Source organism: Hordeum vulgare, chromosome 1H, assembly GCF_904849725.1.
Source record: "Hordeum vulgare subsp. vulgare chromosome 1H, MorexV3_pseudomolecules_assembly, whole genome shotgun sequence".
NCBI lineage: Eukaryota > Viridiplantae > Streptophyta > Magnoliopsida > Poales > Poaceae > Hordeum > Hordeum vulgare.
Window position 1 is genome coordinate 496894208 of NC_058518.1, and position 14256 is coordinate 496908463.

Consider the following 14256-nt stretch of genomic DNA (forward strand, 5'->3'; position numbering starts at 1 on the left):
TTGCAAATGTGAGAAACATAACCGGTATCAAATACCCAGGCACTACTACGAGAGCCGGTTAAGTACACATCAATAACATGTATATCAAATATACCTGATTTTTCTTTGCCCGCCTTCTTATCTGCCAGATACTTGGGGCAATTGCGCTTCCAGTGACCCATACCCTTGCAATAGAAGCACTCTGTTTCATGCTTAGGACCAGTTTTGGGTTTCTTCGGCGGATTGGCAACGGGCTTGCCGCTCTTCTTCGAATTGCCCTTCTTGCCTTTGTCGTTTCTCTTGAAACTAGTGGTCTTGCTCACCATCAACACTTGATGCTCTTTACGGAGTTCAGACTCTGCGACTTTCAGCATCGCAAACAACTCGCCGGGAGACTTGTTCATTCCTTGCATGTTGTAGTTCAACACAAAGCCTTTATAGCTTGGCGGTAGTGATTGAAGGATTCTGTCAGTGATAGCTTCTTGCGGGATTTCAATCCCCAGTTCAGCTAGACGGTTTGAGTACCCAGACATTTTGAGCACATGTTCACTGACAGACGAGTTTTCCTCCATCTTGCAAGCATAGAATTTATCGAAGGTCTCATACCTCTCGATCCGGGTGTTCTTCTGAAAGATAAACTTCAACTCCTGGAACATCTCAAATGCTCCATGACGCTCAAAGCGACGTTGAAGTCCCGGTTCCAAGCCATACAAGACTGCACATTGAACTATTGAGTAGTCCTCCTTACGTGCTAACCAAGCGTTCTTAACATCCTGATCAGCCGTAGCGGGTGGTTCATCTCCTAACGCAGCATTAAGGACATAATCCTTCTTTCCAGCTTGTAAGATTAGCTTAAGATTACGAGCCCAGTCTACAAAGTTGCTTCTATCATCTTTCAACTTAGCTTTCTCTAGGAACGTATTAAAATTCAGGATGACACTTGCGTGAGCCATGATCTACAACACAAATATATTCAAAGTGGACTTAGACTATGTTCAAGATAATTAGAGTTCAACTTAATCAAATTATATGCTAAACTCCCACTCAAAAAGTACATCTCTCTAGTCATTTGAGTGGTTCATGATCCACTTACACTATCCCAAGTCCGATCGTCACGTGAGTTGAGTATAGTTTCAGTGGTAAGCATCCCTATGCTAATCATATCAACTATATGATTCATGATCGACCTTTCGGTCTCATGTGTTCCGAGGCCATGTCTGCACATGCTAGGCTCGTCAAGCTTAACCCGAGTGTTCCGCGTGCGCAACTGTTTTGCACCCGTTGTATGTGAACGTTGAGTCTATCACACCCGATCATCACGTGGTGTCTCGAAACGACGAACTGTAGCAACGGTGCACAGTCGGGGAGAACACAATTTTGTCTTGAAATTTTAGTGAGAGATCACCTCATAATGCTACCGTCGTTCTAAGCAAAATAAGGTGCATAAAAGGATTAACATCACATGCAATTCATAAGTGACATGATATGGCCATCATTACGTGCTTCTTGATCTCCATCACCAAAGCACCGGCACGATCTTCTTGTCACCGGAGCCACACCATGATCATCCATCAACGTGTTGCCATCGTGGTTGTCGTGCTACTTATGCTATTACTACTAAAGCTACATCCTAGCAAAATAGTAAACGCATCTGCAAGCACATATGTTAGTATAAAGACAACCCTATGGCTCCTGCCGGTTGCCGTACCATCGACGTGCAAGTCGATATTTCTATTACAACATGATCATCTCATACATCCAATATATCACATCACATCGTTGGCCATATCACATCACAATCATACCCTGCAAAAACAAGTTAGACGTCCTCTAATTTTGTTGTTGCATGTTTTACGTGGTGACCAAGGGTATCTAGTAGGATCGCATCTTACTTACGCAAACACCACAACGGAGATATATGAGTTGCTATTTAACCTCATCCAAGGACCTCCTCGGTCAAATCCGATTCAACTAAAGTTGGAGAAACCGTCACTTGCCAGTCATCTTTGAGCAAAGGGGGTTACTCGTAACGATGAAACCAGTCTCTCGTAAGCGTACGAGTAATGTCGGTCCAAGCCGCTTCAATCCAACAATACCGCGAAATCAAGAAAAGACTAAGGAGGGTAGCAAAACGCACATCACCGCCCACAAAAACTTTTGTGTTCTACTCGAGAAGACATCTACGCATGAACCTAGCTTTGATACCACTGTTGGGGAACGTCGCATGGGAAACAAAAATTTTCCTACGCGCACGAAGACCTATCATGGTGATGTCCATCTACGAGAGGGGATGAGTGATCTACGTACCCTTGTAGATCGTACAGCAGAAGCGTTAGAGAACGTGGTTGATGTAGTGGAACGTCCTCACGTCCCTCGATCCGCCCCGCGAACAATCCCGCGATCAGTCCCACGATCTAGTACCGAACGGACGGCACCTCCGCGTTCAGCACACGTACAACTCGACGATGATCTCGGCCTTCTTGATCTAGCAAGAGAGACGGAGAGGTAGAAGAGTTCTCCGGCAGCGTGACGGCGCTCCGGAGGTTGGTGATGATCTCGTCTCAGCAGGGCTCCGCCCGAGCTCCGCAGAAACGCGATCTAGAGGAAAAACTATGGAGGTATGTGGTCGGGCAGCCGTGAGAAAGTCGTCTCAAATCTGCCCTAAAAGCCCCATATATATAGGAGGAGGGAGGGGGACCTTGCCTTGGGGTCCAAGGGACCCTCAAGGGGTCGGCCGAGCCAAGGGGGGGAGGACTCCCCCCCCCAAACCGAGTTGGACTTGGTTTGGTGGGAGGAGTCCCCCTCCCTTCCCACTTCCTCCCTCTTTTTTTTTTCTTTTCCTTTGATTTCCTTCTCTTGGCGCATAGGCCCCCTTGGGGCTGTCCCACCAGCCCACTAAGGGCTGGTGTGTCTCCCCAAAGCCTATGGGCTTCCCGGGGGTGGGTTGCCCCCCCCCCCGGTGAACTCCCGGAACCCATTCGTCATTCCCGGTACATTCCCGGTAACTCCGAAAACCTTCCGGTAATCAAATGAGGTCATCCTATATATCAATCTTCGTTTCCGGAACATTCCGGAAACCCTCGTGACGTCCGTGATCTCATCCGGGACTCCGAACAACATTCGGTAACCAACCATATAACTCAAATACGCATAAAACAACGTCGAACCTTAAGTGTGCACACCCTGCGGGTTCGAGAACTATGTAGACATGACCCGAGAGACTCCTTGGTCAATATCCAATAGCGGGACCTGGATGCCCATATTGGATCCTACATATTCTACGAAGATCTTATCGTTTGAACCTCAGTGTCAAGGATTCGTATAATCCCGTATGTCATTCCCTTTGTCCTTCGGTATGTTACTTGCCCGAGATTCGATCGTCGGTATCCGCATACCTATTTCAATCTCGTTTACCGGCAAGTCTCTTTACTCGTTCCGTAATACAAGATCCCGCAACTTACACTAAGTTACATTGCTTGCAAGGCTTGTGTGTGATGTTGTATTACCGAGTGGGTCCCGAGATACCTCTCCGTCACACGGAGTGACAAATCCCAGTCTTGATCCATACTAAATCAACTAACACCTTCGGAGATACCTGTAGAGCATCTTTATAGTCACCCGGTCACGTTGCGACGTTTGATACACACAAAGCATTCCTCCGGTGTCAGTGAGTTATATGATCTCATGGTCATAGGAATAAATACTTGACACGCAGAAAACAGTGGCAACAAAATGACACGATCAACATGCTACGTCTATTAGTTTGGGTCTAGTCCATCACGTGATTCTCCCAATGACGTGATCCACTTATCAAGCAACAACACCTTGTTCATAATCAGAAGACACTGACTATCATCGATCAACTGGCCAGCCAACTAGAGGCATGCTAGGGACGGTGTTTTGTCTATGTATCCACACATGTAAATGAGTCTTCATTCAATACAATTATAGCATGGATAATAAACTATTATCTTGATACAGGAATTATAATAATAACTATACATTTATTATTGCCTCTAGGGCATAATTCCAACAGTTTGTACAACAGAAATATAATGGACGATATGTTGGCATATCAACAAAAGCAGTTATATAAGATCAAACAAAAGCTATTAAACTGTGTTGGCATATCGAGCTAATATAATATAAGCTCACTCTACTGATTTTGGATTTATCTATGAGTTCACATCCGTAGATTTATTATCTTGGCATATTGTAGGAGAGAAAATCCCATATGCAACTTAAATAGCAGGTAAATTTACACTCAGGTTAGCTTGAAAAGACGCACACTAGAAGTTTTTTAATCTGTAACTTCTTACAAAAGCAAGTGCACGAATATGGCAAACCAGTCAACTAAAATCTTTAGCTACACTTGTTGTCCGAGAGATGGAATGCCACTGTCATGCCTGGGCGCATATTCTTTATTTCTGAATAAATGGCTTTTATTCAGTAAAGAAATAGTAGATAAGCTTCGAATGGAGAATGAACAAGTAATAAACTGAAAAAAGGAAATGAATACTCAACGTGAAAAGAAGATATCATCCGATGGAAGGGACATGTCAGGCCGCTAGCTGAACCAAACCTGTATTTATTTAATATGAAATAATTTAAAATATATGCCGGAGAGAAAGAAACTGCCAAGGATCGAGTAAAGAAAGCTAATGTAACCCAAAATTTCTCTTTTACTGATATTTCACAACTCTAAACCTTTTACCGACCCATCCAAGCATTGACTCCTGACGAACCAATGATTAGCCAATTCAGACCACCATGCATAAGGGAATTAAGTGCAAAAGGAATTCAGTTGTGTTTATTTCCATAATAAGCAGAGCTTGAACGACAATGAACTATGCACCTGACCATTGCAATAGAAAAATGAGGGCATTAATTGTCGGTCTATTCATGAGATTATTTCAGTGCACCCAAAGTAAAATTTGATATGAGATATTAGCACGACCATTGTAAAATTTACAGAAATGAGTCGATGTGGATGATTTGAGACAACTATCAGTCAATTTGGAAGTTGCAGGAGAATACTCTAATGCTTCATGATAGGCTAGTTATCTCAGCTTGTTGTATCCTAACAAAGAACTGACTTCTACTCGTGGTACAGTTTTGGTTCTTTTGTTGTAGGTGAATACTGAATACTATCATGCTCCATGATAAGACAGGGAACTGTAGAACTACAATTTTGTACATAACGAAGGAGAAAGAAAAAAAATCACACAACTAGAGCAGTTCACCTTTCTACTGAAGTGGGTATGCTAGGTGGATGGCCACGGGTGGTTGGATTGCAGCAAGCAGCACTGTAGCAGCCGCATACACCATCTCTTCATCAGCGCCAGCGGATCCTCGCCCTGAACGTTGTAAACGCGCGACCGACAAGATGGACGGTAGAAAGACGAATTACAAAGGGCATCAGGGCTAAGAGATAAAGTAAGTTGAAGAGCTAGATTTAAACAGTAATACTGCTGCCGCCGCCACATCCTCTTCCGCCGGTGAGCCACATACGTAACCCCTTTCTTGTCCTCCTCTGCATTGCCGATCCAGTGACACTGCTGCCTCATCCTTCTCATCGGTTGTCGTGCTGTCACCACGGCTGTAACGGCCGTCGTGGCGCCTGCATCACACAAGAACAACATGAATTAGAATTAGCACATATGTGGTCCATGAAAACGGGATCAGAAAGAAATTAAATATGAGGAAATATGCAAAGAACAGAGAATAACTAGCATGAAGTATATGAGCCGAAGAGGTGAGGTGGACCGATCAGTTTATGTACGCCATTACCCGTTATGAATGCTTGCTTAGAAACTGAGCGAAGCAGTTTCCTGTAGGTAGATGAAGCGTCGGCCATTATCGCCAACACCCATACCTTTGTTCGTCGCAAGCGGATCGCCCAGATTGGCTAGGTCGACCGGCTTTCGATCCACCCGCATCCCGGCTTAGACTTTCCTTGAGCGCTGGATCCCTCCCGCAGGCTCGCGTCGGCTGGATTCCCTGAACCACCCGCTCATGCGTGTGTCGGGACGGCTCGCTAGTTTGCTGGACGGATGCAGACAATAAATGGGCCAGTGAAGGACCGATCGCTATGTACGTTGTAAGTTAGACATGGCCAATAAAAGCCACTCAACGCCAGGCCTTCAAAAAAGTCCTCAGAATAGCGGCCCATTAGGACACGTAGCCCAGTCGCAGTAAATTTGTGCTGAAACAAAGATCTGATGGCCAGAAACGGTTTAAACGCGAAATCCAACGGCCAAAATTGCTAGATCGTGATGGCGTGCATTACCGCGCCCGTCCATTTTATTAATAAAACATAAAATGATAGACAACTTTGTAAATTTTTATTGGCATAAAACAAAAATTAAATACGTAAATTTGGAAGGTATCACATGTCATATATATATATATATATATATATATATATATATATATATATATATATATATATATATATATATAAATTGTTTGGGGCACCTAGGTGCCTGGGCACCTAGGCATCTGTTATGGCAAGCCATTTTATTAGTGCATGGCGTGTAATAAATGAAATAATAATTTTTCATTTTGCGTTTGCATGCACTACTATCCTTAATTGTTCATGATTGATTTTCATTTTTCGTTTGCATGCACTACTATCCTAACAATAATTCCATTCCAAATATTATGTTGATGTATTATACCTAATGGAAATATACACATACATGGGCTACTATATCTAATGAAAGTACACACATAGCATAAGTATTATACTTAATAAAAAAATACACCCATGGTATTATATGTACACATACAGAAGGTATTATACAAAATAAATATTATAGATATACCTCGAGTATCTCAAATACCTACTAACATACTCAGAAATGTCATACGTATGTAGAGACCTTGAAAATATTATGACTATGTAGAAAAATCTAGTATATATCATGAGTATGTAGATACCTTCAAACTTTCATGAGTATGTATGTAAATACCCTCTCAATGTATATACCCGGCTATGTGAAAAAAGTTGAAAAATATTTTACATATTCGGCCGACGTATATACTCATCCATGTGAAAAAGGTTAGAAAATATTATACATACTTGTTCGATCGATATACCTGGCTACGTGAAAAAAGTAGAAAAATATTTTACATATTCGGCCGATCGTATATACTCAACCATGTGAAAATATGAAATATTCTGTGTAGAAACGTACATGTACCATGCATGTGATCTTTAATTGTTCATTTTCTCTTTCCATTCTAATGTGATCATTAAATGTCCATATCAAACAATAATTAGCAATAATTCTTTTCTAATAAAACATTCTAGTACTAAAAGTGCACACATCTCAGAGTAATTTGACGGTATATAGGCAAGGTGCCCAGGCACCTAGGTGCCCCAAACGGCCATATATATATATATATATATATATATATATATATATATATATATATATAGGGAAAATATATATAAGAAAATAAAATTATTTAATAACATGATCCGAAATAACTGATAACATGCAACTTGTAATAATATGGTCAATGAAAAGCAACGTATACTAAGACGACTGCTTCTAAGGCATTACTATAAAAAGACACACGAAAAATATAATCAAGAACCCCAATGGTTATCTCTAGGGGCATCAAGTATCATCAAGAATCCCAATGACTATCTCATAGGGGCATTAAGTATCATTAGGTACGACATGAGTAATTACTGTTGAGTGCTATCATTGGTAAGCACTAAATAATAGTAAATTTTGTATATGACTTCTCGTAAATCATACAAAAATACACTACCATGTCTTATTAATCAAATTATATAATGAAGTTACCTAACCATAAATGAAGATTAATGGCCAATGGGTGCACAAACCTCATAACCGACCAGATAGCACCTCATGAATCAATACTGCTTTCACCTATCTGTAGGTATAAAAAGAAGTGTGTGAATCTGGATATGCAAGAGAACGGTATATAACCAGTTAACTATAATTCAGCAGAAGGTGATAATAATGGTTTAGTTACAGACCGTTGCACTTCTGCATAACTCCACACAAAATTCCCTTACGTAACGAGCTTTGGAAACAATGTTGGAGTTTGGATTCACTATTTAACACCAAAATAGTGAAATTTAATGAGTTGGCATGACTCAGCCGAAAGCAATGCTTCTTAAAGTAATTGAACAAGGTATCAACTTATGTATGTGAGTGTAGCGAATAAGACTGACCTATAAGTGGGATGTGTCCATTTTTTCAGGCAAGGCTTAGATAAGATCGCCCGCCATAGAGAATTATTTCTTGCCAATACGAGAAATTTATAGACCCGAGCAATGCAAAGAACATAGGTAAAAATTGAGCAAGTCTTTGTCGGTTGCCTAAAACATGAGACAACCAACATATGCCATACCTCTCCTCAATAAAATTGTGAGTAAGATTTTGAAAAGAAAAAAACATTTCATCGTCAATAAGCAATAAATAGGAACCTTCCGAAGAAAATATATGATTGTCTTAACATCATTATACCACGATGTGAATATGTACTCCTTTCTGTTAGTCAACAACAAGATTAGCAATTACGATCATGCTATCATGGTCCGGATCTGCTTCAGAGAGCCAAAATCTTCCAACCCTTAATCATGATGTGAAAATAAAAATCATAGAGTTAACAATAGTTAGTATTGGCCACTCGTTTTCGAATAATCCTGCATTAGCTCTAGAACATGGCTAACTGGGACATCTGACCTTAGAAGCATGTTCACTGATTAATAATCCACACACTGACATCACACGAGTAAAACTGAGACGAGAGGAATGAAGATGAAGTTCATCTTATAAGGGTAAGTGTTCCTGTGAAGAATATAATTAAGAGTGATTTCACCATGTATGTTGCGCCTACCTGCCTTATTGTTTACTCTTGAAATCAGAGGATCTTGAAAATTAATATAGAGAGTTACATACATACGACAGAGCTAAAGTCCAAAACTGAATGAAAAAGATGTAGCCAAAAATTGCATAGTTTATCAGATTCTGAAATCTCTAGCAGTTGATTCTTTCAGCCATTTGAAAATATTTGTTAGTAGAAAAGTAGTGTTAAGATGATACCCATGATTCATTACAAAAGAGACGTGCTTAGTTGAAGGATCAGCCTAATATTGAAAGAACCTTCCCATCTAGATAAATCGGCAAGCATACATCAGAGCAAAAGGAACTTGAAAGATTCGGAAAAAAAAATCTATACGAAGCAACTATGTGGAGATGAGATAAACATTCATTAGCAGTAGTATTCCCAGAACTGTATTGCCTGCAAGTATATATTGTCCTATTTATCCATCTCTTGTGAAAGAAATGTTATTTTCCTGAATTCATAAATCACACTGTTACTCTCACTACACAAGCAAATTAGAGATGTGCTTGCATCCTACAGTCAATAGAAAAAAAAAATCAAGTGAAACTCACATCAGGGGAAGGCGTGCCGATCTTAGGTACCAGGCACCGGACGACAAAGTTGGTGTCGACAGATCTTGGAATTGGTGGAAGGAGAGGCATGGCCGACGGCGACGAGTTGGTCTCGGACCTAAATGGGCTGCCGGTCGCCACCGTGGTGATGAGACCAAGCTGCTCACTATAACTCCACCGGAATCTGGCACTGCCGCCGTTGGCGCCCCCACTGTCTCTGCCAATCAGGCACAATTGTGGGAAGCTGATACGGCAAGGCGTGCACCAGTCACTCGATCAGGAACGCAGATCACAAAGGAGAGGGGATGAATTACTGCTTGGGAAGCTGATACGGTAAGGCATGCACCAGTCACTCCACCAGACTGTAAACAGATTCTTCAAGGAAATGTATTTTAGATACTTCAAAATAAAAATATAACCATGAACAAATATGGAGTAATCTGACAAAAAATAGATTGATACCATTGTAGCAAGTGCTACCACAGGTTAGTGTCGAGGATGCTTTCATATGCTTGTTATCTGAACTTTCCCTGCACATCATCTGCAGTTGATATGCCTGTCAAAAGACTGAAAAATGGTTATATATATATATATATATATATATATATATATATATATATATATATATATATATATATATATATATATATATATAGGAAGCAACTATGATTGGGATGCACACTCGTGGAAGGAGGCAGGATCCCGCCGGGGTGGAGCGCCGGGACAGCGGCAGCGCACCACCGGTTCGTCCGCCGCTAGAGAGAGGCTGGGGAGGAGGTCTCTTGATGGAAGGAAGTGGCTCAACCGCCTGCGCCTCATGCCCGTCCTCACCGTGTCAATGTAAGCAAGAAGGACGACACAAGCGCCCACGCACGGGCGATGTGGAAAGCGGGATCCCACAGCATACAAGGATGAAGATGAGCATACGGCGGCGAGTTGGGCTCGGACCTGATGGGGCCGTCGGTGGAGCGCGAGCACGGTGTGGATGACGTGCCACCGCCGTTGCCCGCGGTTGTGGTGCCCCTCCTGGAGACGCCAGACTGGATGGGCGGATGAGGACATGGAGGGCCTGAGGGAAGGGAGAAGCCGACGAGGATATGACTGGTGGTGGGTGCCTTCGGCCGATCCCCGCGGGCGCCACCAACTCCGGTGGATTGAATCACGCGCATCGCATGGCCTTGGCTCGATCCCTCTCCTCTAATCCTCTGCTTGTCGCTCTGTCTCCTTTAGTGAAAAAAATTAACGAGCGCATGAGCACTACATCCTCTGCTTATGGGCCGAATAGGCCCGGTTTACCGGGTTACTTCGTTTCGGCCTCCAGAGAAGCAGCCCATTGGGACAGCTAGGGTACATGCAGAAGAAATGGTTGTAGACAGAGATCGGACGACCACGGACGGCCAAATCATCAAATCGGACGGTCACAAATGCAAATCGCTGAGAGAACACGGTTTAGGTTCAGTTTTACTATCCTTAATAACACATGGAATAGGAATCAATAAGTTCACTACAAATAAACAAGACGAGAAATTAGCCATTCATCTTTGGCATTGGGAAGGTTCACATGAAGTCATTGATTTTCTATCACTAATAGCTAAGAATTCCTTGGATATGAGCTCGATCCTCGAGTAGGTAAGAACCAAATTTGTTGTGATTGTTTCTCTCCGGGTAGTTCGGATACAATGAGAACTTTAAACAAAAGCTGAATGCCCTGAGGTTGTTTGTCCTCGGCTAGGATGGATGGACACACAAGAACATGACCACACCAGCATACTTACTATGATGCGTATACCAAAATTCTAAAATGATGTGCTGGTAGACTCTTAATAGTCCAAGTAAGCTGGGTGACCATGCAAATTTTGGGCATGGAACATTGGGCATGAAGGTTATATTTTACATTCACTAAGTTTGTATATATAGGTTTCAACGGGAAAAACAGGCGAGAAGAATGATGATTCAATCCATACTTGTTTAGATCCTTGGTTGGCCGATTTTTTTAACGTTGCTACATCGAGTAGAAGCACCCAACACTGCAGTTACAACAAGTAGCACCCAACACACATGCAAAGGTACAAAGAACAACAAAAGGAGAACCAGAAGCAAGCTAGGACAAACATCCAACACCAAGACCTTAACACCTATCAAGAGTAGGTAGATCGAGAAGAGCGGAAACTAGTATTATTGGATCAGATGAAAAGAGACCTGACACCGAAAAGACGTCGAGAAGAAGTCTGCCATGTAATCACCACACACCTTGAAGGACTTGAAGAGTCGCAACCATCGTCGAAGGGTTTCCCACTGCCTAGCCACAACGCGGAAGAGAGAGCAACTGACCGTGTCAAAGGGCAATGTTCTGCCAAGACGGGCATGCACCTCCTCCGGACCACACCACAGACACCATCACAGATAGAAAGAATGAGAGCACCATGCGAGGCCACAAAACCTCAGGATTCGTCGGATGATAAGCTCATCGCCATCACCGACATGGGAACCGAATGGGCTTGCCGGGCAACCAACTCAGGTGGTGGCGAGGTGGAAAAGGAAGGGGTATGTGGTGTCTAAATGGAAGCCCTAGCCGTCCGCGAGTCACCCCAGATAGCAACTTGAGGGCCTCAATTCCGCTAACCAATAAACTCGAGACTAGATGCATTACATTTGGTGGCAGATCCAGAAAATTCAACTTTGCGTGTTCAATTTTTTTTTCACCCTATCATTGTTTTTTTTTCGTTCCAGCCTAGTAGGAGTATTAGCCTTCAACATTTCACTTGTTATTTTTACTAATGAAATCAATCAGATCAGGGTAATGGCATGCACAGAGCCATATTATATATCTAAATCCAAACATAACCGACAGCTAAAATAGGGATGGAGAGGGTACATTGTCAACGAATGCAAATTCAGATTCTCTCGTGCGGAAGGAGAGACAACCTGATATGTAACGTTCGAAGATCGTATGTATGTCGTTGCAAAAGAAAAAAAAAAGATCGTATGTATGTGTATTTTGTACAAAAGAAATGGAGAAGCGTAGGGAGGAAAATACCAATAACAACATTAAAAAACACACGCTCGGTGGGACTCGAACCCACAATCCTTTGATTAGAAGTCAAATGCCTTGTCCATTAGGCCACGAGCGCATTTGTTGTCCTTTGTTTGGCTTAGTTCTATAAAACTAGTTGTCAGGATACTTATCACGCATTAATTAAAGGTTCTGAAATATAGTTGTTCATTCGATTTTTAGGGTGCGGTCCTTCCTTTTCTTTTCATATATAAGGTTTTAAAATTGTAGAAATTTATTTTGCGTTCTGTCCCAGGCCCTAAATTTCTAAAGACGGCTCTGTCAAATTATATCAAACAGATCGCAGAAGAAAGCATACGAAACAGAGCAAAATCACTTGAAACACGTGAGGGCTGGGGCTGAACGGTTCCTCAAACAAAAAATCACCTCTCCCTTACGAGAAATGCCACGCTACAGTCTACACACTGTGGTAGCTGATCCATGCTATTGCTATCGACGGACGGATTGGCATCATCATTTGACACACAAATCGATACGGTGGGGAGAAAAGACTTTGCTTCTTCTCATAGGAAAGTACTTCTTCTGTACCTAAATTCAGTCTAGTTTTTTTTTTTTTTTAACTATAACTGTTCAGGCATAGAGAAAGTAGGTTGCTTCTGATGCAAAACTTGACGCAGAGGATTCGGAGACATGCAGATCTGCTCAGTTGTATTTCATGCATGCTGCTTATTCGATTGAATTGTATGCCACCGCCCTTGTCACATCAACCATTCACTATGCGTCATCAAGAGTACCTTCAGCAGAGATTGCACCGAGGCTATGCTCCGTCGATTGTATCATCAACCAAGAGACGCCGGAATTACTCGAAATTCGTCCGGGATTCAAACTCTGTCGAGATGACCGACTCGTTTTGCTCTCCGTAGAAGATCTGACGCGGGGACGTGACATGCACAATGGGTGTGCTCGTACATTTTTTGTGCCAGCCCGTCGCACACGGGATCGGATGTGGTGCGACAAGACGCGAGCCCCGAGACATTTAGTGGCGGAGTGAGGACACGGTTATCCCACTTCGCCCACGACATTCCCCTCCCGTGCCCATCCAGATCCATAGCAAGGCTTAAGGATGAACGATGCAGAGCTCCTTTAGTGATTCTATGGGTTCCAAGCGCAGCCGGCGATGTGATGCTGCTTTGGGCGATGATAGAATGGGAGGCACTAGATCCATAGCAAGGCTTCAAGTGGAGGGTATAAAAATCCTTGCGGTTCAAGGTAGATCCATAGCAGCAGGCGACATCGTCGATGGAGGTGGTCGTGGGCCTTCAGGCACCGGGCTCGATGGCGATGCCCATCAAAATCATCGACAACGAGCAGGAGGACGAGCCGGTGAATAATAATAAGAAGAAGACAGTGGATGGACTCCGGAGAATATACCACATCCGAATCGTAAACCGAACGAGGGCCGGCGGAAACGGATATCAAAATCATGGCACTGTGTATAACAAACAATCATACAAGTAAGAAAATTATACAAGTAATTATCTAAAACATACAAATAAGATCTTTTTTGTAAAAAAGATAAGAACAAGGGGCTCACCAAGGTGGTGCCGACGGCGACGGGACGGTGCGGGCAATTAACAGTGCTTAGGACGGGGACGGCACTAAGTAAATCACACCTACACATATGCAAACTAGCAAGTTAATTTGAGCTTAAATTGCATATAAATTAAATAAACTACCACATAATTACTCCTAAACTAAAATCCACAAATCAATATACTTATAGAGCAGCACGCGACATCATCGATGGAGGTGGTGATGGGC

General features: G+C 42.6%; 1 non-coding gene across 1 annotated transcript; it reads right to left on the bottom strand.

Moving 5' to 3' along the window:
• Window positions 1-12480: 12480 nt before the first annotated feature.
• On the bottom strand, window positions 12481-12553 carry TRNAR-UCU. Its single transcript has one exon. It is a non-coding gene; the product is annotated as a tRNA-Arg (tRNA).
• Window positions 12554-14256: the final 1703 nt, after the last annotated feature.